Here is a 27739-nt window from a genome sequence, read left to right as displayed (position 1 = left end):
GGTTGCAGGTAGCAGCTTTTTGCCCCCCCCCCCCCCCCACGTACCCACCCTCTCCCCCCCAGTTCCTCTCCGGCGCGGCCCTTCAGCAGGCACAGGTGGTATTGCTCACTCCAATTTAGCTCAAAAAGCTGACTTGAAATAGCACGGCTGTCATCGGCAATCTGCGGCGCGAGATGGACCGCTGATTCCGGCGGAGGGGAGAGGAAGATCGGAGCAGGAGGGAGAGAAGGGAGCAGAGAACCCCCCCCCCCCCCGCTGAGCTCTTCCCCCCCGTACAGGAGCAGCACATGTTGGGTGCGAGGCAGAGGTCAGAGGAGCCAGCAGTTTATTTATCACCACCGGACAGGGGCCTGCCATATGGGGGTCCAATCTGTGCTGCTGTCCTCTGGAGGGGACAAGGTGCTGCTGACTCACGGGGCAGTGGAACAAACTTTTATACCAGAATAAGAAGTGTCCCCAAAGCTAAGTAAATGGTTTGCAAAGGCCAAAATCCCTGTGTGTCCCCCCCCCTGCCTGAAACACCTCCATTGGACTCCTTTGTTTATTCTGTAACAAGGTGATATCACTATGTGATACTCACGCTCCTATTGGCTAGCGCTCCAACACATTGTACGTTATAGGCTAAGGGGTGGGACACCTGAACATCAGCAGGAGAGGACTCTTTAAAGTAGAGAAACTGTATACTGATAAACACCTGAACATCAGCAGGAGAGGACTCTTTAAAGTAGAGACACTACATACTGATATACACCTGAACATCAGCAGGAGAGGACTCTTTAAAGTAGAGACACTACATACTGATATACACCTGACCATCAGCAGGAGAGGACTCTTTAAAGTAGAGACACTACATATTGATATACACCTGAACATCAGCAGGAGAGGACTCTTTAAAGTAGATACACTACATACTGATATACACCTGAACATCAGCAGGAGAGGACTCTTTAAAGTAGAGACACTACATACTGATATACACCTGAACATCAGCAGGAGAGGACTCTTTAAAGTAGAGACACTACATACTGATATACACCTGAACATCAGCAGGAGAGGACTCTTTAAAGTAGAGACACTACATACTGATATACACCTGACCATCAGCAGGAGAGGACTCTTTAAAGTAGAGACACTACATACTGATATACACCTGTCCATCAGCAGGAGAGGACTCTTTAAAGTAGAGACACTACATATTGATATACACCTGAACATCAGCAGGAGAGGACTCTTTAAAGTAGAGACACTACATACTGATATACACCTGACCATCAGCAGGAGAGGACTCTTTAAAGTAGAGACACTACATACTGATATACACCTGAACATCAGCAGGAGAGGACTCTTTAAAGTAGAGACACTACATACTGATATACACCTGAACATCAGCAGGAGAGGACTCTTTAAAGTAGAGACACTACATACTGATATACACCTGAACATCAGCAGGAGAGGACTCTTTAAAGTAGAGACACTACATACTGATATACACCTGAACACCTTTAATTTTAGCTTTACTGTAGTTAAGGGGTGGCCAACCAGTCAGAGGTTAAGAGCCACATTTTTTCTATGTTACTGCAAAGAGCCACATCAAACACACAGTCACTGATGCCGCTTGTTTCAGTTTTTTGTTTTCTGGAGACAAGATTTCAACCACGTCACTGATGCATTTTTGTGGCATTGGGATATATTGTTTTTAAATCCTCTGGAGCAGAGAGAGGAGCTGTGGATTATTGTTATTGATTAATGCATCAGTGTTTCTTAGGGTCAAAAACACTAAACTCACAACTTCAAATGAAAGCGTTTAGTTTATTTAATAAAAGAGCACATGTTCAATGTGAAAAGTGACAGTAGTTATAGATTATTTGCAATTTGGTGCTATATATATATTTAAAAAAAAGTTATATTATATATATATTTTTTTTAAACACCTTGAATTTCAGGGGGGGCGCGGGGCTCTGTTGGCGCCCCTCCAAGACAATGGTAGGGGAGACTCTGGATAGTGTTTAATCAACGATAGGTTTCCCCCGCTCAAAGGTGATTGGTTCTCTGCATCCAGGTATTATTGTGATTGGCTCTTGGGCCACATCAAAATTAGACCGCTGTCATCCTCTCATACTGACACCTGACACCACACATGCACATGTAGGGAGAGCCGGGACGAAAGTAACACGGGACGAAAGTAACGGAGCGATTTTATCCGAGCCCAAACAACTTTGACCGGCCGAATTACGTCAGAATGGTCAGCATTCAATACTTAACAGACCTACTAAATATCAGGTTTAACTGTCAGGAGTAGTGTTGTCACGATACCAACATTTTGGTTTCGATACCGATACCAAGTCAAGAATTACGATTCCGATAATTTTCTATACTTTTCTTTAAAAAAGGGAAACAGTCTTAAATGTAATTAGTGGGCTTTATTTCACACCAGAACCATAACCATAACGCACACTTTTAAACAATGAGAACAATAAATAAAATAAATGACAAGAATTCGTATTAAATAAAATGAATACATTTCTTACAGACAGGCCTCGTGGTGTCCGTAGGCTTCCCCTCACTGTCAGAGATATGGCTCAAATACATCAAAATTTCGCTTCTGGCGTCTTTTTTGTCAACAAGCCGAGGCGCAGTGGCAGTTGCACTCCCACTTGCAGCCATGCTTCTCGTTTTCTCATATGCTCTGGCAGCTAGCGCGTGCACGAGAGAGGGGAGGCACTTGAGCGTGCTTGAGAGGGGCGGGACTGCAGGCACGGATGCAGTGCAGGGATTGGAAGCAGAGCGCTGAACACACATGGCTCTTATTAAAACGGCGCATTCTCACCGGAGTACTTTCCCCCGTCATTCTTAAAGTACCGATACTAATGAAACGGAGGAATCGTAACGTTTTTAAGGGCAGGGTATCGCGGTATACCTTTCAAGTATCGGTACACCGTGCAACACTAGTCAGGAGTCAATGTCTCTCCCCCAAACTCACACATATACAACTCGATATGAACTGAAGAGCCGCATGAAACTAGGCAAAGAGCCGCATGCGGCTCGAGAGCCGCGGGTTGGCCACCCCTGTAGCTAAACCAACTTCACAATATTCCACAATTTAAAATAAAACTCTGATGCTAATAATCCTACTAGAAAACATTCAGGTGAATAAATGTCCTCTTGATTATAAATCTAAATTTGGATATGGCTAACCATTTAGCTAGCTTGATTGTTTTCCCAATAGATGATGGCATACATGGTACTTGTAAGTATACTTTCAAGGCAAAACAGTTTGCTAAATCACTTAATTTGATAACATAAATTAAAACTCAAGCGCTGACGGAATTACGTCCTTGTTGAAGGAACACAATTGATCCAATCTCAGGTCTGTTATGGCTGAAAGTAACAACATCAGCCAACCAGCAACCCTAAGGAACATTTGGTGATTATTATATCAACAACGCTACGTCAGGTAAGGCGTATTGCACTCGGCCGTATTCAAGAAAAGAATAGTCGAGGTACAGCATAAGTCTTAGGTCAGACGTCCCCCTGAAGCGGCAGCAGTTCAAAGGTGGCTTTCTACTTTCTAAGTGTGTACCATCCTTAAAAAGCCAGCATATTCTACAAAAATGAGATAACCAGGAAAGATGTGTGCGTGCTGCTGACTTTGTTGCGATTGCAAAGTCCTGGAAATAAACCTCAAACGTTCTGAAGAGAGGTGAGGAACTCAGAGGGGAATGAAACGTATTTTACGCAAAGGCATCTCTTTCCACTTCTTCCCTAACATCCTTTTCTCTGTCTACTCTTTCCTCTTTGTCTCACACACACACACACACACACACACACACACACACACACACACACACACACACACACACACACACACACACACACACACACACACACACACACACACACACACACACACACACACACACACACATCTGCTGTATAATTGTCTTAAGTGCAGATGCTCTCTTCAGAGGTGCATTAACTTGGTAATGCCTGCTTCTGAGGATCCCTGGGTGCCTGATATCCAGAGAGCACCCAGCGGTGTCACACAGCTCACAAACAGCGAGGGGTTCACACACACACACGCATGCAGAGAGCAACAAAAACAGGAAGCACACGATTAGAAAGAGCTCTGAGAGACTGAGAGTGTTTCTTCTTCGACAGGGCGCGTTTAAAGCCTTGTTGTTTTCGCCCGCAGCTACAGCCAGCTCAGATGATGTTCACTTCCTTACACAGAGTGAACCAGGCTGCATGCTAATGTGGACTACAAATATCTGAAAAGGAAAAACAAAAAAACATGCAAGCTCACTCCCTAAGTCTAATAACAGCTTTGGTTATATCAGCTAATTTTGTTGTTGTGCTCAGAAACCAAGATGTAGCTACATATTTTAATTTGGCGTTGTGTATTTATACTTCGGATTAAAAGAAGCAGCATGATTTTTCTCTACTACTGTTTCCGAGAGTGTTTTCAAAGGGTTTGATAACACCTGGAAAATGTTGTTGTTCCGTCTCCACCCATTTTTAACAACACAGTACCTAATTACAACTCAACCAAGGTTTGAAACACGTCACATGACCTTATAGTACAACCTGTTATTTGGCAGGAAAGCAATGATAATCCAAATACAAGAAACAAATGACTTTTGGATTAGTGGAATGCTGAACCAAAACCAATGTGCATGTAGAATGAACCCATTGAAAACGGACGTGAAGACCCTCGGAACCTGAAAACTTCACCCACTTGAATTCAGACCTCCATATTGGTGATACAGAGAAATATGATAAAGATATCTGACTACACCAACATATTCATGTTTAAAGAGGCCCTATTATTTTGGGGGTCTTCCCTCTCCTGTACTGTGTTATATAGGTGTTAGTGATCTGCAAAGGCTAACATCCCTGAGAGTTTCTTCCCCCCCCCCCCCCCCCCCCCACTGCCTGAAATTGGACTCCATTTTTTGTCACAATGACATCACTATGTAACACCCACGCCCCTATTGGCTAGCGCTCCAACACATTGTACGTGATAGGCTAAGGGCGGGACATCTCTAAGCGGTTGACCAATCACAACAGAGCCGGCTAGCAAACCAATCAGAGCAGACTGGGCTCTGGTTTCAGACAGAGGGTGAAAAGAGGTGCGGCAGTATGAGAACAATAAAGAGCTTTTTGAACATTAAAGCATGGAGACATGTAGAGACACTACATACTGATATACACCTGAACATCAGCAGGAGAGGACTCTTTAAAGTAGAGACACTACATACTGATATACACCTGAAAATCAGCAGGAGAGGACTCTTTAAAGTAGAGACACTACATACTGATATACACCTGAACATCAGCAGGAGAGGACTCTTTAAAGTAGAGACACTACATACTGATATATACCTGAACATCAGCAGGAGAGGACTCTTTAAAGTAGAGACACTACATACTGATATACACCTGAACATCAGCAGGAGAGGACTCTTTAAAGTAGAGACACTACACACTGATATACACCTGAATATCAACAGGAGAGCACTCTTTAAAGTAGAGACACTACATACTGATATACACCTGAACATCAGCAGGAGAGGACTCTTTAAAGTAGAGACACTACATACTGATATACACCTGAAAATCAGCAGGAGAGGACTCTTTAAAGTAGAGACACTACATACTGATATACACCTGAACATCAGCAGGAGAGGACTCTTTAAAGTAGAGACACTACATACTGATATATACCTGAACATCAGCAGGAGAGGACTCTTTAAAGTAGAGACACTACATACTGATATACACCTGAACATCAGCAGGAGAGGACTCTTTAAAGTAGAGACACTACACACTGATATACACCTGAATATCAACAGGAGAGCACTCTTTAAAGTAGAGACACTACATACTGATATACACCTGAACATCAGCAGGAGAGGACTCTTTAAAGTAGAGACACTACATACTGATATACACATGAACATCATCAGGAGAGGACTCTTTAAAGTAGAGACACTACACACTGATATACACCTGAACATCAGCAGGAGAGGACTCTTTAAAGTAGAGACACTACATACTGATATACACCTGAACATCAGCAGGAGAGGATTCTTTCAAGTAGAGACACTACATACGGATATGCACCAGAACATCAGCAGGAGAGGACTCTTTAAAGTAGAGAGACTACATACTGATATACACATGAACATCAGCAGGAGATGACTCTTTAAAGTAGAGACACTAAATACTGATATACACCTGAACATCAGCAGGAGATGACTCTTTAAAGTAGAGACACTAAATGCTGATATACACCTGGACATCAGCAGGAGAGGACTCTTTAAAGTAGAGACACTACATGCTGATATACACCTGGACATCAGCAGGAGAGGACTCTTTAAAGTAGAGACACTACATACTGATATACACCTGAACATCAGCAGGAGAGGACTCTTTAAAGTAGACACACTACATGCTGATATACACCTGAACATCAGCAGGAGAGGACTCTTTAAAGTAGAGACACTACATACTGATATACACCTGAACATCAGCAGGAGAGGACTCTTTAAAGTAGAAACACTACATGCTGATATACACCTGGACATCAGCAGGAGAGGACTCTTTAAAGTAGAGACACTACATACTGATATACACCTGAACATCAGCAGGAGAGGACTCTTTAAAGTAGACACACTACATGCTGATATACACCTGAACATCAGCAGGAGAGGACTCTTTAAAGTAGAGACACTACATACTGATATACACCTGAACATCAGCAGGAGAGGACTCTTTAAAATGCTTACTCTATCAAATGACAATAACAGTTCCCAAAGGTTTGCAATACTCCTAGACAGTATAGTACTCTGTAAAATTATCACAGCAGCTATTATATCTTTCGTCATAGCAGTTGCAAAGTAAAACGTTAAAATACAACTTAGTTTTGCAATGCAGATTCACAAAGGTTATTTGAAATGTGAAATCATTTCCTATCAGTTTCCGGCAGCTCGATTGGAGAGGCTATAGTAAATGGGACACCAGTAAAACTACAACGGAGGTGATTAACTCATATAGAGAATTTGTGCTGCATTAGTGTTCTCATTCCCCTACTCTAATTTGGCAAAAAAACAGACATTTGTACACGAAAACACACACTCTCTAACTGAGTTCAGTGACACTCACATCGTTCTTATCTACCAAGAGTTCCATCAGGTCAATACCGTTTCATCTGAGGGAGAAAAGGCAGACTGTGCCTTTAATTAACCAAGTGGCTTGTCCATCAGAGGCGTCAGAAGAGAAAGACAGAGAGGAAGAGAGACTTTCATCCTCTGGCTTCAAACACTCTGCTGAAAATTGAGTTTTGTAGCCGCTCTGCCGCTAACGTAGCGGACGGCCCTCGGTGCGTGAAGACTCGGCCCCCCTGCGGCGCCAGCGGGGAGCCTGCTCAGAAAGCACCGCAAACGCACACAATGAGACAAAGCCGGAAAACTCACAACCAGTACACATGAACGATAATCGCACACACACATGAGAAGAGGAACTAAGCATGGATGGAAGCTCCAGGAGCATAATGACTCCTTCTAAAGGGAGGCACATTTCTCTCTGAAAAGTGGACCCTTTAATGTACTGCTCTAAACTAAAGCGACTTAATATGTGAGTCATCTACAGAGGAGGGAAGTAGTGGAGTACAAATACTTCGTTACTGTACTTAAGTACATTTTTCTGGTATCAGTACTTTACTCCACCACTTATTTTTCTGACGACTTTTTACTTTGACTTCTTACATTTTTACCTGTACTTTCTACTTCTTACATGTTGAAGTCAAATAGCTGTACTTTCTACTTCTTACATGTTGAAGTCAAATAGCTGTACTTTCTACTTCTTACATTTCGAACCCAAATACCTGTACTTTCTACTTCTTACATTTTGAACACAAATACCTGTACTTTCTACTTCTTACATGTTGAACCCAAATACCTGTACTTTCTACTTCTGACATGTTGAATACAAATACCTGTACTTTCTACTTCTTACATTTTGAACACAAATACCTGTACTTTCTACTTCTTACATGTTGAACACAAATACCTGTACTTTCTACTTCTTACATGTTGAACCCAAATACCTGTACTTTCTACTTCTGACATGTTGAATACAAATACCTGTACTTTCTACTTCTTACATTTTGAACCCAAATAGCTGTACTTTCTACTTCTTACATTTCGAACCCAAATACCTGTACTTTCTACTTCTTACATTTTGAACACAAATACCTGTACTTTCTACTTCTTACATGTTGAACCCAAATACCTGTACTTTCTACTTCTGACATGTTGAATACAAATACCTGTACTTTCTACTTCTTACATTTTGAACCCAAATACCTGTACTTTCTACTTTTCTCATTTCCCAAACAGGCTGGTTCCTTTAGTCTGAATGTGTGTTTGGTGGCGTGATCATTATTATTTAGAGTCATTGCGTGCTTATTGATTTGAACACGATCCGTGTATCCATCATTTCCTGGTCTTCTCTAAAGAAGAGGGACCAATGAAAACGTTGTCATGTTGCAATTGGTCACCATGGAAACATTCATTAGCTAACAATGACATTATTGTTCTATTCATATAAAGGGAGGTCAGGTACTCTTTAAAACAGCTGCTAGTTATGGGTACTTTTTATTGAAGTACATTTCAAAGCCTCTTTACATTGACTTGAGTAAAGAAGTTTAGTCAGTACTTCTACTTTTACCAGAGTATTTTTAAACACGAGTATCTGTACTTTACTTCAGTAAAGGATGTGTGTACTTTGCCATCCCTGGTCATATTTTCTATGTTTCATAAAAGTAAGTGTGTGTGCTCTTACCCTGAAACACCTTAAAACACCGACATGCACTCTCTTTTGTGACCAAATTAATGAAGCAGTCAGAGCCAGAGAGTTGAAGATAAATGGCAAAACCCTGGCGTGGAGCAATTAAAGCTCTTTCTTTGCCCACATTATTCACTTCCTCCTCCTCCCTGCTCCTCCTTGCTCCTCTCTCCAGGGGGTCCCAGCCTCACTTTGTTTGTTTTAATTATTTCTCCGTATGCAAATGTACCATTCCTTCATAATTGCTGCATGAGTCTCTGATTTGGAAGGGGGGAGAAAGTTTAAGGGAGAGAAAAAGGATATCGATTTCCAGGGGAGCCATGCTTGGAGCAGTCATCAGCTAGTAGCAGTAAGGTAATCAATCGTTGATGTTCATCCTGCCACCCCTCACTCCCTCCTCCGTGTACTAGCAGCGTGAGAAGTGTTAATGCTAGCTCGCGACATCAATCACACACTGTGAGATGGGAGGGGGGATGGGAGGAAGGAGTGAAGGGAAGGGGAGGCAGAGGAAGAAAGAAATATGTCGACATAGAAGGAAAGGTGCAGGTTGAAAGGGAAGACTGTTGATTACTTTGTGATGGTAAAGATTTCTTAAACTAAAGACAAGGCGGCTGACTTCAGATCATTTTTAAAGGGAAAGAAGGCTTGAGTTTTAAGCACCTTGGTACATAAACTGACCTATGACCTGTATGCGTGGTAATGGGATCTCGTTTTTGGCAAAATGTTAGAAGTGAAAATGCATCCTGTGAAGGAAATTCTGGAATTAAAGCTTTAAAGGTCAACTATTATGAAAAATCAACTTTGTCTTTTATACATAAATGTGTGACCCTCTGAGGAAAGAGACTCTGAAAGTCTCAGGAACAAAGATTCTCTCTCTTTCTGTCCTGATCCGTTTCTATAAAAACCTGTCTGAAAATGAGCTGGTCATATTTTGGCCACTTTGTGATGTCATAAAGATTTTTGGGTTGTGTAACCAATAGCCAATCAGCAACCCCCCCCCCCCCCCCCCCCCCCACCTTATCACCTGAATCTCCTCCTAGAGCACCATTGTATTTTTTTAACCAATCACTTCTCAGAGGGGCGTGGCCAGCAGCTGCTCATTAGCATTTAAAGCTGCAGACACATGATCAGCACTTCTGGACTTCTGGGTGCTCACTCACTCGGAGGATGCCATGCGTACGCACATAAAAGGTCTTAGCACCATGAAATGACTTCTATGGTGTTTTATGCATGTTGTTGCACCTCATCATTTCTCTAGACAGCAACTGAGGTTTTTTTGCATTTTTGGAAATTAAAGTATTTCATTATACTTTACCTCTGTCTCCTGGAGTCGTGCATTTGAGTCTGCCTCGTGTCTGAAGATTGACACTACTCTTAAAATATTAAAATCACTACTATAAAACAACTTCAAAGTCGTAGTTGAGGTTTGGAGATGGTCGCTGTCAGGCTTTAAACATGTTTTTGACTTTTAGTTGGAAATTGGAAATGAACAGCAGCCTGTCTCACACTTTGGTGAGCGATCCCTCCACCCTGTCCTTCATTGTAAACGTAATGTAGGCCATAATGACAATACAGACAGAATCCAATTAACAAGGCAATTTAAAGAAAAGCTGTAAATGGTCTGAAGATTGAGGATACACTTAAAGGTAAGCCTCAAAGTAAAGCCAGAATGAAAGCTTTGTCAGGACATACAGCAGGAATTATGGGAGATGTGCTTTACTGTAAGTCCAACAAAGAGAAGCACTAACAATGCATTTGGTGTGAGATGGAAGCTACTTATCATCATGACTGTGGCCTCATCCATTCTGGATCATTATCTCAACGGCTCATTAAACAATGATATATTGTTTGAAAGGAAACACCAAAGATCACAGCATGACCAAGGAAATGCAAAAAATGATATTCCTTACTCTTATATTGACTCGTCGACAACAACACAAATGAATAGGCCACACATTAACTTGAAAATACAATGGGAAAAAAGGGAAGATGTGTGGGGAAGTTGCAAATCAGACAAACCAATCAAAAAATAAATTCTTCAAACCGAATCTTCTTTTTTTTTGCATAAACAAATCATAAAATGAACAAGTGGGAGAGATGTTTTGGTTGCAGGTGTGTGTTGGGATGGAGAGACTGTTGCCTTAATGAGGCATCCTATAAAAAAATAAAAGGAAAAAGACAAATATTGAGAGGGAGAAGTGAAGATTTGGAGGGAGCAGGGGGGGTGGGGGGGGGGGGGGAATACAGTGAGTTGGCTGTGTGCTCAAAGACAAGAGAACAAACCCCTCAAAGTCATTCAGCTAATCCATCCCGACAACACTGAAGCCTCATCATATCGACCCCTCCCTCAGCCGTACACACAAACACACACAAACACACACAAACACACACAAACACACACAAATACACACGATTCCTGACAGCCCCCCCCCCCTTTCCACCAGGCTCCTCTCCCCGACTGTTGAAAGGAGAAAAAGGGATGAAACGCGGAAGGAGGTGGAGGAAGGTCAGGAGGGAGAAAAGAACAGCTGAGGTTCACCCCGTGGGCGATGCGGCGGCGTGGACGGTTGGTGCCTGAACGCATAACCCCCCCCTAACCTGACTACTACAATAACTAGTAACCTCCCTCGACTGATGGCTTCACTAACTGACCACCCACGTCTCACATTTTCCAACCAAAAGCAGCTCGGAGTGGGGAATCCTCCTTTTTTCCTGACATGAAAAGCCTCACTGTTTGGTTTTTTTACACAATGGTGCTCTAGGAGGGGATTCAGGTGATAAGGTGGGCGGGGTACCTTGGTTGGTGATTGGCTTATGGTTGCACAACGCAAAACAACATTGTGACATCACCAAGTGGCCAACATCTGATTTTCAGACAGGTTTTTATATAGATGGATCAGGACAAAAAAGAGGGGGTCTTTGTTCCTGAGACTTTCACAGTCTCTTTACACAGAGGGGACACGTGTTTAAAAGACAAAGTGGATTTTGCATAATAGGTGACCTTTAAAGCTTTAATTCCAGAATTTCCTTCACAGGATGCATTTTCACTTCTAACATTTTGCCAAAAACGAGATACCATAACCATGCAGAAAGGATTTCTTAAAAAACATCTGTATGGAGATAAAATCTCCAGTCACAGGTGTAAAGGTTTCTTACATTCCATTATCGTTGAGACGGTCCGAACTATGATGGATTCTGTTCATGTTAGAAACGCTGAAAGTCTCTTAACACAGAGGGGACACATATTTATGTATAAAAGACATGAAAAGGTGGATTTCCCATATTAGGTGACCTTTAAATTAAAAGCTGGTAGTTCCTCGAGTGCTCAGTGAGATTCCTGACCTAATAGGAGGAGGTGAAGGCGATTTTTCGAGCTACAATATGCAGCTTCTTTTCGCCCGGAGCCACAGAGGTGTTTTCACTGGGCTTACCTTGCTCCCCCCCCCCTCGTTTCTCTCCAGTTCCCGCCCCACGGCTTGTCACTCAACTTGATGAGCTGTCAACCTTGAAGCTGCGTCCAGCCTGAGGCCGGGGCAGCCGGCAATTAAATGTAAACAGAAATATATTTAAAAAGGCTCCACTGTGCTGCTTTTTAAGTAATCACAAGGATGTTGTTGATTGTATTTACTTTACATTAGTCATGACTGCTTTCCTAAGAAAAACAATATTTTTAAACCCAATAAAGAATGTCACTAATAGATAATAAATTATAGGGATTATAAAGCTTGAAAGATAGCAAATGTTGTAATGATATAAAAGTCAAAAGCCTGGCTAATGTTAGCAGCCATTAGCTGGATATTGCTAATGTTAGCAGCCGTTAGCTGGATATTGCTAATGTTAGCAGCCGTTAGCTGGATATTTGGGCTACTGACAAGTTAGCAAAGCTAAAGATGTATAAATCCTGAATGTCCTCCTCATACCAGCTGGTTATGAACTCCATGTGACCTCTGCACACGAGTCATGATAAGCAGGTTTAATGGGATTTCTTACTAAGTCATGATTTTGACGAGTGCTAACTTTTTACAGGAAAAGGAAAATATCTGCTTCCACATTTTGGTAAGGCTTACATTTGTTATATTTTCTCAATTCATGCTTAATGCTATCTTGAAAAAAGATGGTGGAAATGAGCAGTCACTGACGTAATGACCTGGTTTACACATTATTAATGGTTGTTGATCAAAATCACCATGGTGACCAGAAAGCAGCGGGCTATTTCGATTTCGATGTCTAGCCAACCGTTTATTCTGTCCCCAAACACACCACCACCAGCAGAAGGAAATGGCCAAGCACCGCCAGAAAAGGGAATTCTGCCTGACCGAGCGAGGATAGGCCGCCCGTGGAGAGGAGGATTGTGGGTAGTGATGTTGTGTGGCCGTTGGCAGCATTCAGCTCTGCCCCCAGAACCAATGGCATTACTAAAGATTACCGCGCCATGTTGGCAGCAGCGTTTTACTGTGAGTTTCTCATGTTGAGTGTGTGTGTGTGTGTGTGTGTGTGTGTGTGTGTGTGTGTGTGTGTGTGTGTGTGTGTGTGTGTGTGTGTGTGTGTGTGTGTGTGTGTGTGTGTGTGTGTGTGTGTGTGTGTGTGTGTGTGTGTGTGTGTGTGTGTGTGTGATATGATAGACAGTGTGCATCATGTATATGTCTGGGAGTGCATGTGAACGGACGTGTGTGTGTGTGTGTTTCTAGCCTTTGTGTGTGTGTATATGCGTGTGTGTGTTTCTAGCCTGTGTGTGTGTGTGTGTGTGTGTGTGTGTGTGTGTGTGTGTGTGTGTGTGTGTGTGTGTCCTCTGGACAGCTGGCGTGCCAAAGCCTGTTGAGCTGTTTGTCACACTCCTCTCACTCAGGAGAGCTCAAACGGTGTGTAGAGGCCTCACACTCACACACACACACACACACACACACACACACACACACACACACACACACACACACACACACACACACACACACACACACACACACACACACACACACACACACACACACGGCGACTCTCACACTAGGAATTGATCAGAACACTTGTTTAGAGAAAGTCCAATTCAAGCAGTTTAATCCAAGCCAAATGTCTCGTATTTGAATGCTGACCATTGAAAGGACACATCATCTCTCATCTTGGTTTTAAAGATGTATTTATTGTCAATTTAATAACAAGGAATTAAAGGTATTTTTAATGCAACAACCTAAAATCATTGTCATAACTGCAAGATTTTTCTGCCGTCTTATTTTTCATTTCTTATTTTAAAAACTCTTTACAGGTCAAATGTTGAGAATAACATTTTTTCCACACATTTAGTTTCTAGGGAGACAAATATCATGCACAATTGAAGGTTAAGTGTGATTTATTTTGTGGCTAGAGTCTGACTTAAGTCTCAAATCTGCAGGAATATCAATAATAACGCTTACATTTCAAATAACTATTCATTCTATTGCAGCTATTGTATTTTTTTGACTTTTTCCAAATATGTACTGGTCTGATCACCTGACTGCTTTTGTTCCGAGATAAGTTGTTGTTATTGTGTATTCTCACTAAGCTCCATATCACTGTTGAATGTTCTCCATGAGCTGCTCGTGTTTTTGTCCCATTTGAGGCGCGTAGCTTCCACTCTGCAGCAAACAGAATATTGTACAGGAGAAGCAAACACTGTGGGAGTCTGACATATTACTGCTGCATTCAGAGAAGTGACACACGTGTCAGAATATATGAGAAGCACAAGTAGCAGTTTAGTATGTCTGCTCAATTGTAGTAATGGAGAGAATACCCACCGATGTACGGTGAAATAAATAGTATATATGTGTGCATGCATATTGTATAGAAAGAAATACAAACAAAAAAAACAAGCTTAAGTGAATAGTGTGTGCAACTCACGTTGTAGTATTCATTTGGAAATGCTAATCCTTTTACATCCCCCTCCTACTCCCTAACGCTAAAGGGCCACACACACACACACACACACACACACACACACACACACACACACACACACACACACACACACACACACACACACACACACACACACACACACACACACACACACACACACACACACACACACACACACACACACACACACACACACACACACACACACGCTAATGGTTAACATTCTTATTTAGAAAGAGGTTGGAGAACGATGGAGGCAAGAAAGCTGGACATCGTTGGAAGAAAGAGGGTAACAAATGGTAAAGGAAAGGAAATAAGAGCAGATAAAAGGAGGGAAAAGGGACAGGAGGAGTGGTTAGAAAGGAAGGGAGGATGCAAGGAAGGATGTTTGGAGTGATAGAGGAAAATGGAAGGAAGAATCCACATCGATTGGCTGCACAGCAGTTCATTTCTCGCCGTTTCACGGCCAGTAAAACGCCGCCGCTGAGAAGAAAGACCCCGGGGGGCCGAGGTGAGGCTGAAGGACGAGCTGTCCCTCTCACACACACACTTGCTCTTTTTCTCACTCTCCTTCCACTGTCTTTTTGTCATCCTCACACACTCTTTCGCTCCCCTCTCACACACACATTTCCTTCCTCCTCTCACACCCAATTTCTCTTGTTAATTTCTGCTCTTTTTTCTTTGGCACACACACTCACATGCCATTCTGCCCCTGATGAGGGAGACCCCCTGGTGTCCCTCGAAGTCCGGAGGCGACTACATATCCCATGGAGCCTTGCTGTGGGACTGCGAGGGGCCGTGGCCTCAGAGCCCAAAGTCCCATCCTTCATTTTCCTCTCATTTCGGAAAAGGGCGAGCGAGAAATTCCCTGGGAAAATAGAAATCAAGGGCAACTCAGTGTGTGTGTGTGTGTGTGTGTGTGTGTGTATGTGTGTGTTTGTGTGTGTGTGTGTGTGTGTGTGTGTGTGTGTGTGTGTGTGTGTGTGTGTGTGTGTGTGTGTGTGTGTGTGTGTGTGTGTGTGTGTGTACACTACGAAGCAAGAGAAAGAGGAGAAGTGTGAGAGATAAAGCGTATTAAGGGTGTTTGGGAAGATGAGTGTATGACCCATACAGATATAAAGTGAGCTTTCCGCAGGCTTTATCCATTAAAGTGAGTCCCATGGCGCGGAAATGACAGATAATACACACTTGGACTGAGTGTAACAATCCCTCTGTCGGCCAGTCGGTCAGCGCACATGGAGTGTTAAAACACTGGAGAGAGGCAAAGAGACATTTAGAAAAGTGGGACAAAGAATCTGGCACGAACACTAGAAATAAAGAGAACTATGACTTTTCCACAATACTACTTTTACTGATAAATGGGACTATGTAGAATATGTCCTTTCAGTGGATGCAAACGATGCAGGGTGCATGTTTCCTGTAGAGCAGCAGCCATGGTGTGAGTCGTCAAACAGTTGGGTTGCCATATGTGAGAGAAAATGCTGTGAGAGAAAGATCTGGGGAAGAAATGCTATTGTTTTATGTTGTTGTATACGAACAGCAGGGAAAATATTGCACATATCAGCTGCTGTTCTAAACATCTGTATGACCCAGCCCATGCTTAGAATGAATAGACATTATTTAACCTGTTAGGCCCCAAGCCTGTTTTTCAGGTCTCAGGCTCGAAAATGACATTCCCAAAACAAATGACCATAACTTCCCTTCTAAAAGGGGAACATTTATCATCTTTTTTCTCAAAGTAATGATAAACCTGTGAGTTGGATGTAGAAAAGTCAGAATCAATATAGATGTTTTTTATTTTAAAGAAAATTCAGATTGAACATAGTAAGAAAATGTAAATTATAAAAACATATTTTTTACTTATAGTGAAAACTAACCTTGGATGATGGGTTAGTAGACTATTTTTTGCTCGGGGCTAATTCAGAGGGTCAGTGTTAGCAAATTTGATTTTTTTTTGAACAAAAAATGAAAAAGATCAGTTAAATTATTTTTTTTCCGTTATATGGATATAAAACATTCATAGTTTATTAAATATGAAGGTTCCTTGACGTTATTTCCAGCAAATGACGCGATTTCGACCCCGGATACGGGTCCGTGGGGCTTAAGAGGTTTTTTAAAGAAGACATTTGGACTTTGAAGGGACCATGCACATGAATCAACTTGACTCCATCATGTACATGTACCAGATTGAACCGTAGACGCTAATGTTCCTCTGCAGTCCCTGGTAGGTTGATGGCATTACAATACAAATATACAGACAAACACATGAGCTTTAATGTTTACGCTGCTTTGAAGAATACAAGTCACAAGGAAACTGGATCATTTTCATCTAATGGGTACAAACATTATACAATTACAATTTAAGGTTTCTTTAAAACATCTGGTTTATTTATGATGGATAAAATACAAAAAGTGAAAGCAATGGGAGCTTCTCCTTTGTGTTTTGAACTGAAAATCTAAAGTTAAAAAGATAAGGCCGGCTATTCCACAAACAGAGGGTGAACAGGTGCCCCCAAGGAGGTGTGTGTGTGTGTGTGTGTGTGTGTGTGTGTGTGTGTGTGTGTGGCTTTCTGAATCCCCTGACAGCCACTTGTCACTCTCCCCTCGAACCATCTGGACACACACACACACACACACACACACACACACACACACACACACACACACACACACACACACACACACACACACACACACACACACACACACACACACACACACACACACACACACACACACACACACACACACACACACACACACACACACACACACACACACACTGCTGGTGACAGTGGTGACGGCCGGGGGTTGGGGGGGTCAACAGATGCCAGTTTCTCCACGTTTGTTTCCCTCCGTGCTTTTCACCTTTTCCCCACCTCTACTGTATCTCCGTCCATCCTTCCCCTCTTTTCTTTCCCTTCTTCCTGTCTCCCTTCCTTCATCCATCCATCCCTCCTTCCATCTCTGTCATGTTTGGGCCAGCTGGCACACACACACACACACACACACACACACACACACACACACACACACACACACACACACACACACACACACACACACACACACACACACACACACACACACACACACACACACACACACACACACACACACACACACACACACACACACACACACACACACACACTGAGCCATATGCTGCTGCTGACCTCGAGCGCTGCATCAGACCAGGGATGGAGTTTTTACACCATGCACTCTCACTGGGAAATAAACGGTTCCTGAGGGAGTGTTAACCCTCCTGATGCAATATGTGGAGCAGTGGCAGCTTCATTGAACCTCCAGGGGTATATGGAGCTTACAGTGTTATTTTAGATGCTTCAAATTGCTGTTTCATTCTCAATATTGTCAAAAGGTGTTGGACTGGGATTCGTGACCATCACAATATCTCTATTCGTCCCACAATGGGGATATTTACATTGTTACAGGAAAAGTGAGGAGCCAACAAATACAGCTTAATATTAATGAAGAAGCATGCATAAAATATTAAAGATCCAAACTGAAATTACACAAATAACAATTTACCAAATAATACACATCCAATACCAGTAACAGTCATTTAAAGTGAAGCATGTTAAAGTAGAGTGGTCTTTACACAGATGTATTACAGAAGTTGAATGTTCTAACTAAGGGACAGCAGCCAGTAATAATAACAATTATGAAGCGGTATATATTTATTTTGGCAATCCTACTGTGCAATAATGTTTAAGTGCAATAATTTTTATAGTGTCTCAAACTTAAAAATGTTCAATTTGCTATTTTAATTCTGCTACTTTTCTTCGGCCATGGATTTGCCTTTATATTTTCTTCACTAATGTGTGCCTTTCTCTTATTTATATACTATATTTCACATTTTAGCGACTTTATTATTGATTGCCCTTTTACCTGCTGTAACCCTGTAAACTCAACGCGCATGAGTAACATTGCACACAAATGGTGTGTTATTTCACTGGTTGCTATTAAGACTCACAACAACATTTGAAGTTATCCTTCACCTGGCCCACATTGTTTGACATCATTCCTATCAACACTTCGCCCCCCCCCCCCCTGACTACCTGGGATTTCTGGGGTCAAAGCCGAGCTAATTAGCCTTTTGCTCGTCTTCCTCCTTTCTTTTACCGTCCTTCCTCCCGTCTCCTTCTTTCCTTCAGGGACGACGGCCCATCACCATTCCAGACACATAACCAGCCCCAGCCACAAGTGACAGCATCACAGACACACACACACACACACACACACACACACACACACACACACACACACACACACACACACACACACACACACACACACACACACACACACACACACACACACACACACACACACACACACACACACACACACACACACACACACACACACATACACAGTACTCTCCATCCGTCACATTTACATTTCAAACTGCCTGCGCTTCCACCAACACATCCATTATTTACCAGCCTCTGGCCAAAGAGGAGAGCACTGTATCCACACTCCCCAGGTAGAGAGAGAGAGAGTGTGTGTGTGTGTGTGTGTGTGTGTGTGTGTGTGTGTGTGTGTGTGTGTGTGTGTGTGTGTGTGTGTGTGTGTGTGTGTGTGTGTGTGTGTGTGTGTGTGTGTGTGTGTGTGTGTGTGTGTGTGTGTGTGTGTGTGTGTGTGTGTGTGAGGGACTGCACTTCCTCTCTGCTGCTTCCCTCAGCAGCCTGCAATTATGTATTTCTAAACTTCATAAACTAACCATTTTCCATCTTTTTTCCGCTTTCTTGCTTCTCGATCTTTTAAAACTCAATTATGGGCTGTTTGGTGCCGTCAGCGGTGTCAAAAATACTGTATATCACCGCATCTCAACTAAAATCAAAACACTATTTTTTTAATAAAGGCTGTTTGTGGACCAAAAAAATGACATCAAGCTGCTTTTTCTCATTGATGAACATACACGTTTTTAAATGCCATTTGCAACTTTTTAAGCCTAGCTTTTATGAGGAATTTTGTTTTTCTAAAATTATTTTTAGTTTGTTTTTCCTGCTGTCTCGGCACATTATGATCAAAACAACCTCCCTTATCCTTCTCTCTGTGATGCAGATATACTGTATGTGTTTTCACGTGTGATTCTGCGTGTGATTCCTGCTTCACGCCCTGACCGCTGTCTTTGAGCGTGTAACCGACAGGTGTGTTCACGATTCACACTCCTCACATTCTGTCCATGTGGCACACACCTCTTGATGCCTCCTCACACCTCCTCCATATGAGGGGAGACTAAACAACAGGATGTGGACTTTTAATTGTTTGTTGGATACTACTTTTTATTCCTGACGAATACAAACCCTCTGATCTTGATCTGTTATACTGAGAGAAGGGAGGCCAGCTGTAGTACAAAAAATACTATTAAAGCTTTATTTATATGAAACTTTTCATAAATCACGTTAAAAATAACAACAAAAATGCTCATAAAAAGTCTGTATGCTAGCAGTTATGTAAAAGCACTCATAATGCTACCGAAAGTCACCTAAGTGAGCCAGCGTGTGAATAATGGTTTAATTTCCTTAAACCAGTGAGGTTTGAACCTGTAAGAGTCTGACACAACTTAGCTAAAGAGCTCGCATAAATCAGTAAAAACAAACTCTAAGGAAACACACGTTTTTGTTGACAAGGGAACATAGATATCCCCAGTAGGCTATAGAGCCGTTTTTCAGGAATAGCCAGTAAATGTGAGACTGGTACAGCATAAGAGAAATAACACTTTGTAGTGTCTAAAATACATCAAGTTACGTATTTGAGTGCCACAAAGAGGGTCGTAAATTGGAAAATACGATGAATAAAAACAATTCAAGCCTTAAATACTACAGAAAGAGGAGAGTTGTTGCTGAAGCTTTCCCAAAGAGACCTTCGTCGAGCTCAAAACAAATGTAGAATTATTCCTGTGATACATCCCATGTTTTATCAGAACAAGCGACACTCCACCTTGAATTGAAGCAGATCCAAAAGCTCTCGCTATGGACTGGAGGTCTCTTCCTTCATTGGGTGACACGCACCAAAGGATTGTGGGATTGGCGGCCAAGCGTCTTGGCATGGGCCCCCCCGTTATTGGCTGCTGCCACGGCGATGGAGCCGTGTGATGTTCTCTCCAGCCGGTAGACCACAACAACACACCTTGGCCGGCTTTTTCCCGGCCTCCAATCCAAGCTCCTCTTCCGCCCCCCCCCCCCCTCCTTCCCTACCCTTTACTTTCTCACCTAGCCAGATGAGCAGACGAGGAAATAACGAGCGATGTATATTTATATGTCGAAAAACATCACAGATGTCACAACATTGGTGATGCTTCGTGTTAGACATCTCACGTTGCCTTTAATACCGCCCGCTCTGTGGACAGCAGTCTGTTCGTTCACACCTCTGCAGCATCGAATAAGGTGTGAGAATGTATCAGTGTAAAACACCAATCAGATCGTCCCGTCGGTCAACTCACCTGTTAACTTAGAAGCACTAATCCACCCATATGTAGCCATGTTAGACTGTAAGTGTTAAGGAAACAGGAACAGTAATCCTACGCTTTCTTTACCATTAGATTTAGCCAGAGGTGGGAAACACATAAGTACACTCACTCAAGTACATGAATGCAGCTATTTTACACACTTTCAGGTAGTTGAATAAATAGTATTTAAGGTGATAACATGTACCTTTAGCTTCAAAGTAGCTAGAGCTAATAATGTAAATATTGGTACTTGTGGATTATCTGTCGCCACTTTTTTTGTTTATAGACTCTCTAAATAACCCTAACCCCTGGGATTAATGTTTGTTATTTTGAGAAATGAAAACGTTCATGTGGAGAAGCCAGCTACCCGCTATTAAAAAGTGGCGACAATTTTCAAGCTCTTAAGGACTTTTCATAACTGGGGTCCAATCTAACTGAAACTCTGCCGCACGGTCCCCTCGTTCCTTGGAAGAGGCGTAGAGGTGGGTGTTTGTCATCTACTGGACTAACCGGAGATAATTACAAGTGCTTGCCTCAACGGGGAGGGATTGCATTGAATTACAGCAGCGGGAGCAAACGCTTGCCTCGGGAAGGGAGAAAAAGAGCCACAGCGGAGAATAAACAGAAGGGCAACCATGGCAACCATGCGCGGGAACGTCCTGACGTCAGGACAGTGTTCAAATCTGGCTCAGTTTTGATCAGATCCGTTGCAGCCCCTTTTTTTAGAGATTTGGGTATAGAGGAAAAGAGAGAGGGTTGTGTTTTCTGAAAGGCTAATCATTTAAAACATTCCCTTAAAACCTTTATGCTCCACTAAAACACACCTGGCTGCTCTCACTGAGCGAGGTCAGCCATTTTCGAGCAGAGACAGTGGTTTAGCCAGGCCCCTGTTTATAGTACAAATTACCACCAAAGACAAATGGTTTCCAGGCAAGTGGAAACACATGGAGTCGATGTTCTGTGGCAGAAAGCGTCCTAATCTCCTGCACCATGTGAGGGCCGTACGTTGTTATGTCTCAGTATGGGACGTTCTCTTGGCACGGGTACAGTCGGAGGTTTCCACGCCACCTGTTTGTCCGGATCACTCCACCGTGTGTGTCCATTCAAATCAAAAACCTGTGGCACCTGGTCATGTCACAGCTGCTGTAAAGGAAACACTGTTTGCGTGTTTGTGTTGCATGTGGGTGATGTGAGAATAATCAATATATTGTGCCGGAACTTTAAGGGACATCATTTATTGTAGCAGTGTTTTCCCATGGACCGGATCCTGGGCGACACCTTGGAGTTGTTATTTGTTTTTAGCCTTACAGTAGCATGTAGCTAATAGTATATTTTGTGTATGTTAGTATAAGGAGAATGACGCGTGGAGTTACATACTAAACACACTGCCTCCAACTCTCACTCATCGATGCTGCATTACTACTATTATTATGTGTTTAATGATCAACAAACATCAGAAGAATTGTATAATATAATATCACAAGAGATGCGTCATGGCTACGTCATCAGAGGGCGACAGAAGGATATGACGAAGGAGAATGCGCCGTGGACCCGCCCCCACAGCTGTGTTCCCTTGTAAACCTACTATACTATTGCATTAATAAATACTGTTAAACTTTACGAGAAGCTTCCTGGTCTACTTCATACCAACTCTTGTTCTTCAAACAAGAAACATGACAGTGCATATGTGAAAAGACATCTCACATAAACCTACAGGACCGAGGCTGAAAAGGTACCCCAGTTAGCTTCACTTATTTTGAAATAAAGTCTGATAGACGGCATGCTCCATGGAGGTATAATAAGAACTAGAGGCGGGATCTCGTTCATTCCCATTGGCGTATGAAACTGACATTTTCGAGAGGGAAACTTCACAAATGACCCGTCATGCCTGGCTGTCAGAGCAGAAATACACATATGTGCGCTCATAGAGAATTTGCAGTAGAGTTTCCCCTTAAGCCCCGCCCCCAATCTCTCGCTTACGGCTCAGTAGAATGAATGGAGAGAGAAAATAAATCTGGATTCGGCTTTTAGCGCATTTTACAACACTAAGGACCTAATGTTAAAAACATTAGGTCCTGAGTGTTGTAAGAGCTATAAAAGTATTCGTGCTGGGTAGTTTATTTAGTTAAAAAAATATTATCCGCTGATTTACAGACGATTCTTTCGCAATTTTGGTCAATGGGAAAAAAGATTTCTGGGCCCAATGACGTCACGGACTGATACGGAAATTGTAGTATCGCCGTTTGGCCACTACGAATATTTTCCTCAGATTCTGGAGGCTTTGGCTTGGAGTTCTTAAAGGTCACCTAGTATGCAAAATTTACTTTTTTATGTCTTTTATACATACATTTGTGTCCCCGGTGTGTAAGGAGACACACAAAGTGTCAGAAAATACAACCCTCTCTGCGGTCGCTTCAAAGGGGCGTGGCCCACAGCAGCTCGGTTACATTTAAAGGGCCAGATCCAGAATCAGCACTTTAGTAACAGGGCTGAAATAGAGGGGTATGAGGCAAGGCTACAATGGGTGGTCTGTTTGGTATTTTGAGCAAAACACTTCAGAGACAGGTTTTGTATAGATATGGCCCTATAATATATTGTTGAAATATAGTATAATAGGTGAGCTTTAAGAAAACATTTGCAGCAGCTAACAGAAGAAAAATGCCCAGTTGGTTGTGGGTAATCAACTTGAAGTTATAATAAGATATCTGCTTTACCTAAAATACTTTTTGCCCTCTGTGGATGGGTTTTCATAGCCTTCATGTATTAACAGTTTCCGTCTGACATATCCACCACAATATATTTCAAACTTCTGTGTTCAGCTAACTCCACCAAGTAGTGCAACTTCTCAGAGTTTTTAATAGAATACTGGATGCACCATTAGTTTCTTTGTTCACATCTCCAGTAAAAACACCAGAGAAGCTAAATTGTGGCAGAGAATTAGTTATTTAAATTATCCTGCTGCCAAAAGATCTCACCTTGCAGGATGATGTACTTGGATTCATGTTGATTTTTACAACTTGTAAATTGAGAAGTGAGAAGCAACACAAGCCAAACATCGGGAAACTTCAGACCAAAGTCTGCAGGTGTGATCGCGCCTTTTATTTCAATCGTAATGAATCCAATTTCCCTAAAATCTGTGGCTCGTGATGAAAACCCACCGCACGTCTCCAAATCACAGGGGCTTTTTTTTTTTTTTTCACATTAGTCAACAAGGCCCACGACTCCAGGCTGTTTACAAAGCGGCGCCCCTCTCCTCTCTGTCACGTAGCGCTGCAACTGGAGGGGGGGGCAATCAAAGCTCGCCGAACACACGTCATCCTTTGAGGGGGTCTTTGAAACCTGGCCCTCATCCGCACGCCGGAGCGCATCACGCCACATTAGACAGTTTGTGGAATAAATATTTGACGGGCCGGCAATATCACAAGATGCAGAGGAACCTCCTAGCACACAGCTGTTCACCCCCCCCAATCCTTTATCCTCCCCTCCTGCAGACAGAGAGCTGGTTTAAAGCTCAATTGTGCATTTTGCAGATAAAGTAGCAAAACTACTAGAGGCGGTGTTGTGAGCGCTGGTTGCCAGGGCAACACTGGTAGGGAGACCTGATTCTCCATTACTACTTAATTTAGGCGCTCTAATTGCATTCAACACAATCTGCGGCCACACTGCTATGCAGAGCAAGAGGGGGGGAAGTTGGAGGGGGGGGGCAGGTCTTCGGTAAACCCTGCCTAGGAGGAAAAATAAAATGCCTCACAAACCGAACGCGGGTGCAAATGGCTTCGAAATTGTCTTTATTGCTGTTTGTGGCGATAAAATGTTTCGCTTAAAGATGAACCATAACATTACATTTCAATTCGGTGCCAGTCTCAAGAGTGCTTTATAACAGGGTCTTTAATTTGAGGACGAGATGCTAAAAAAAAAGGAGAATGTCATCAGCTGCTCAGAAGTTAAATATATTCTCCGTTGAATGAGCTTGTGAGTGGAAAGGAGATAGATAGAGAGAGGGAGGGAGTGAGAGTGAAGTAAAATTGCTTTAATTGTTCAAGCTTCTGGCCTCAGAGCACTTCTTTCCCTTCAAAAGACTACACACACACACACACACACACACACACACACACACACACACACACACACACACACACACACACACACACACACACACACACACACACACACACACACACACACACACACACACACACACACACACACACACACACACACACACACACACACACACACACACAGTCCCTTTGAACCTCCACAGGCCGTGGCCCTGAGAGAAAGCCGGCCCACGATGCTTTTCTTCGGCCGGGGGTTTGAAATGATTGGTAACTGTTGAGCCAGTGTTTTCAGGTCCCTGACCCCCAGCACTGAAGGGCCACAGACACTACATACAACATAGCCCCAATTATCCTGCACTCTCCCCAGCCACTTCACCCACCAGGCGGACCCCTGACTCAACCACGCTGCAAAAAAAAACACACATTCGTTCTTACGGTTGATTGGTGGGATCAAAGTATTCATTTCATCAGCTTGAACATTTAAAATAAATAATGAAATCTTTTATGTTTCTACACACCTCGAAGAGAATATATTTTACATCGCTTATACCCAGGGGTGGAAAGTAACATTAGGTAAAGTACTTTTTTAAAACAGTTTGTAGTTATGGGTACTACCAAGTACATTTCGAAGCCCATACTTCTTTACTTTTACTTGAGTAAAGAAGTTTAGTCAGTATTATTACTTTTACCAGATTATTTTTAAACTACAGTATTTGTACTTCTACTTGAGCAAAGGATGTGTGTACTTTGGCCATCTCTGGTGTTACGACTGGCTCGAAAGCCGCAACAATGAGGAGTAAAACGCAGTGTTGGAGTGGATAATGTTTGAAATGTAAATCTGACGGATGGAGAGTACTCAGTTTATATATATATATATATATATATATATATATATATATATACATATTTTATTGTTCTTCAGCAAAGGAACCTTGGGGACACAAAAACAGGTCCGTGGTTGCAGTCGGATAGTCCAAAAATCAGCTCCTAAGTTATAACCCTATCGTCTATTCCTTGACCTCTGAGTGAAACGTCACGGGGTTAAGGGATAGTGGATAGGAGAATTCAAAAGGATTTAGGAGAAGAGACTGCGGTACTTTAGAGAATCCGAATGCACTTTCACTATCCGACGTGTTTATGATGCACTAGCGGACGTCATTGTGTGCGTCTGCTGCTGTGGGGAAACTATAGAAACTACAGTTTTCTATACAGCGGACTACAACATGGATGTTTAATAAGAACGAGGGACTACTGTAAACTCATCTAGAGACTCTGCACCGTGCTCTGATGCTGTTGTTTTATGCTTTATGAACATGAACAACAGAGAAACATATTCTTCATGACCAAAGTTGGAATTGAAATAAAAAAGGAAAGTGAAACGTATGCTCGTCACCCTCTCCCTCCGGTCCACATTAATACAAATAATCCCAATACGTATGATTGTATGAAAAGATCTTAAAATCAATACAAATGTATTTATTATAAACGTTAGTCCTTAACATCTATCACTGTGTATATCACCATTCAAACATCTTTTAAAAGTTGAACAAACCCCACACAGCTCAGTGAAATGTTGACTTTATTTGATCATTTCAGTAAAAACTAACGTTCATATTTCTCTTTTTGATTATAATACTGATGAACGTTCAAAACAAAGCACTTTGGCAACTTACCACATACGTTTTAAAATGCTTAATAAGCACCGTAACTTTCATGATATAATTTCTCCGTCATAATCGGTTGTTTCCGTGAGCGGCCGACTGTTGTGTGACGGCAAATGCTGTGGCTGCAATGCATTGTGGGGCAGCATTTTCTCCTCTCCATTTGGTGAGGGAGGTCCAGTGGTTCCTAAGCTAAAGGAGGTTATAAAGGAAGTTTGAAACCTCCTTTCTTATCATCTAGAGCAGGAGTGTCAAACTCAATTTCATCGCGGCCACATTAGAATTATGGTTGCACTCAAAGGGCTGGTTGTAACTTTAAGACTATATCAATATACATATATAAATATATAATATATATTAAATAATGTATTATATTATTGGCTCTTCCTTGGATTATTATCAGTTCTGGTAATAACTTCATAACTACGTCTGAAAGCAGAAGTCTAGGGCAAATAATTGAAAGCAAATATCCAACAATTACACCAATTGTATTGAAAATTATATTTTTTGCAAGCTCTTGCGGGCCACATAAAATGAGGTTGCGGGCCGGTTTTGGCCCACGGGCCTTGAGTTTGACACCCCTGATCTAGAGAATTCAAACGGCTCTTATCATGGCTGCCACTGAGGGACTTCCGTGTCATATCAGTCCGTTAGGAAGGTTCCAAAGCTAAATGGACTATTCGACTGCAGCCCAAGTCTCTGGGTGGAAGGGAAGTGGAAAAAGAAGAGAGCAAGACTGCAGCCTTCCTCATGCCTTTTATGCAGGCCTTGATTAGGGGATGGGGATCACTGAAGGACACAATTAGAGG

Source organism: Notothenia rossii, assembly GCF_949606895.1.
Source record: "Notothenia rossii genome assembly, chromosome: 3".
NCBI classification, from domain to species: Eukaryota; Metazoa; Chordata; class Actinopteri; order Perciformes; family Nototheniidae; genus Notothenia; species Notothenia rossii.
The sequence above is the reverse complement of the archived record's forward strand: the minus strand, read 5'-3'. Positions refer to the sequence as shown.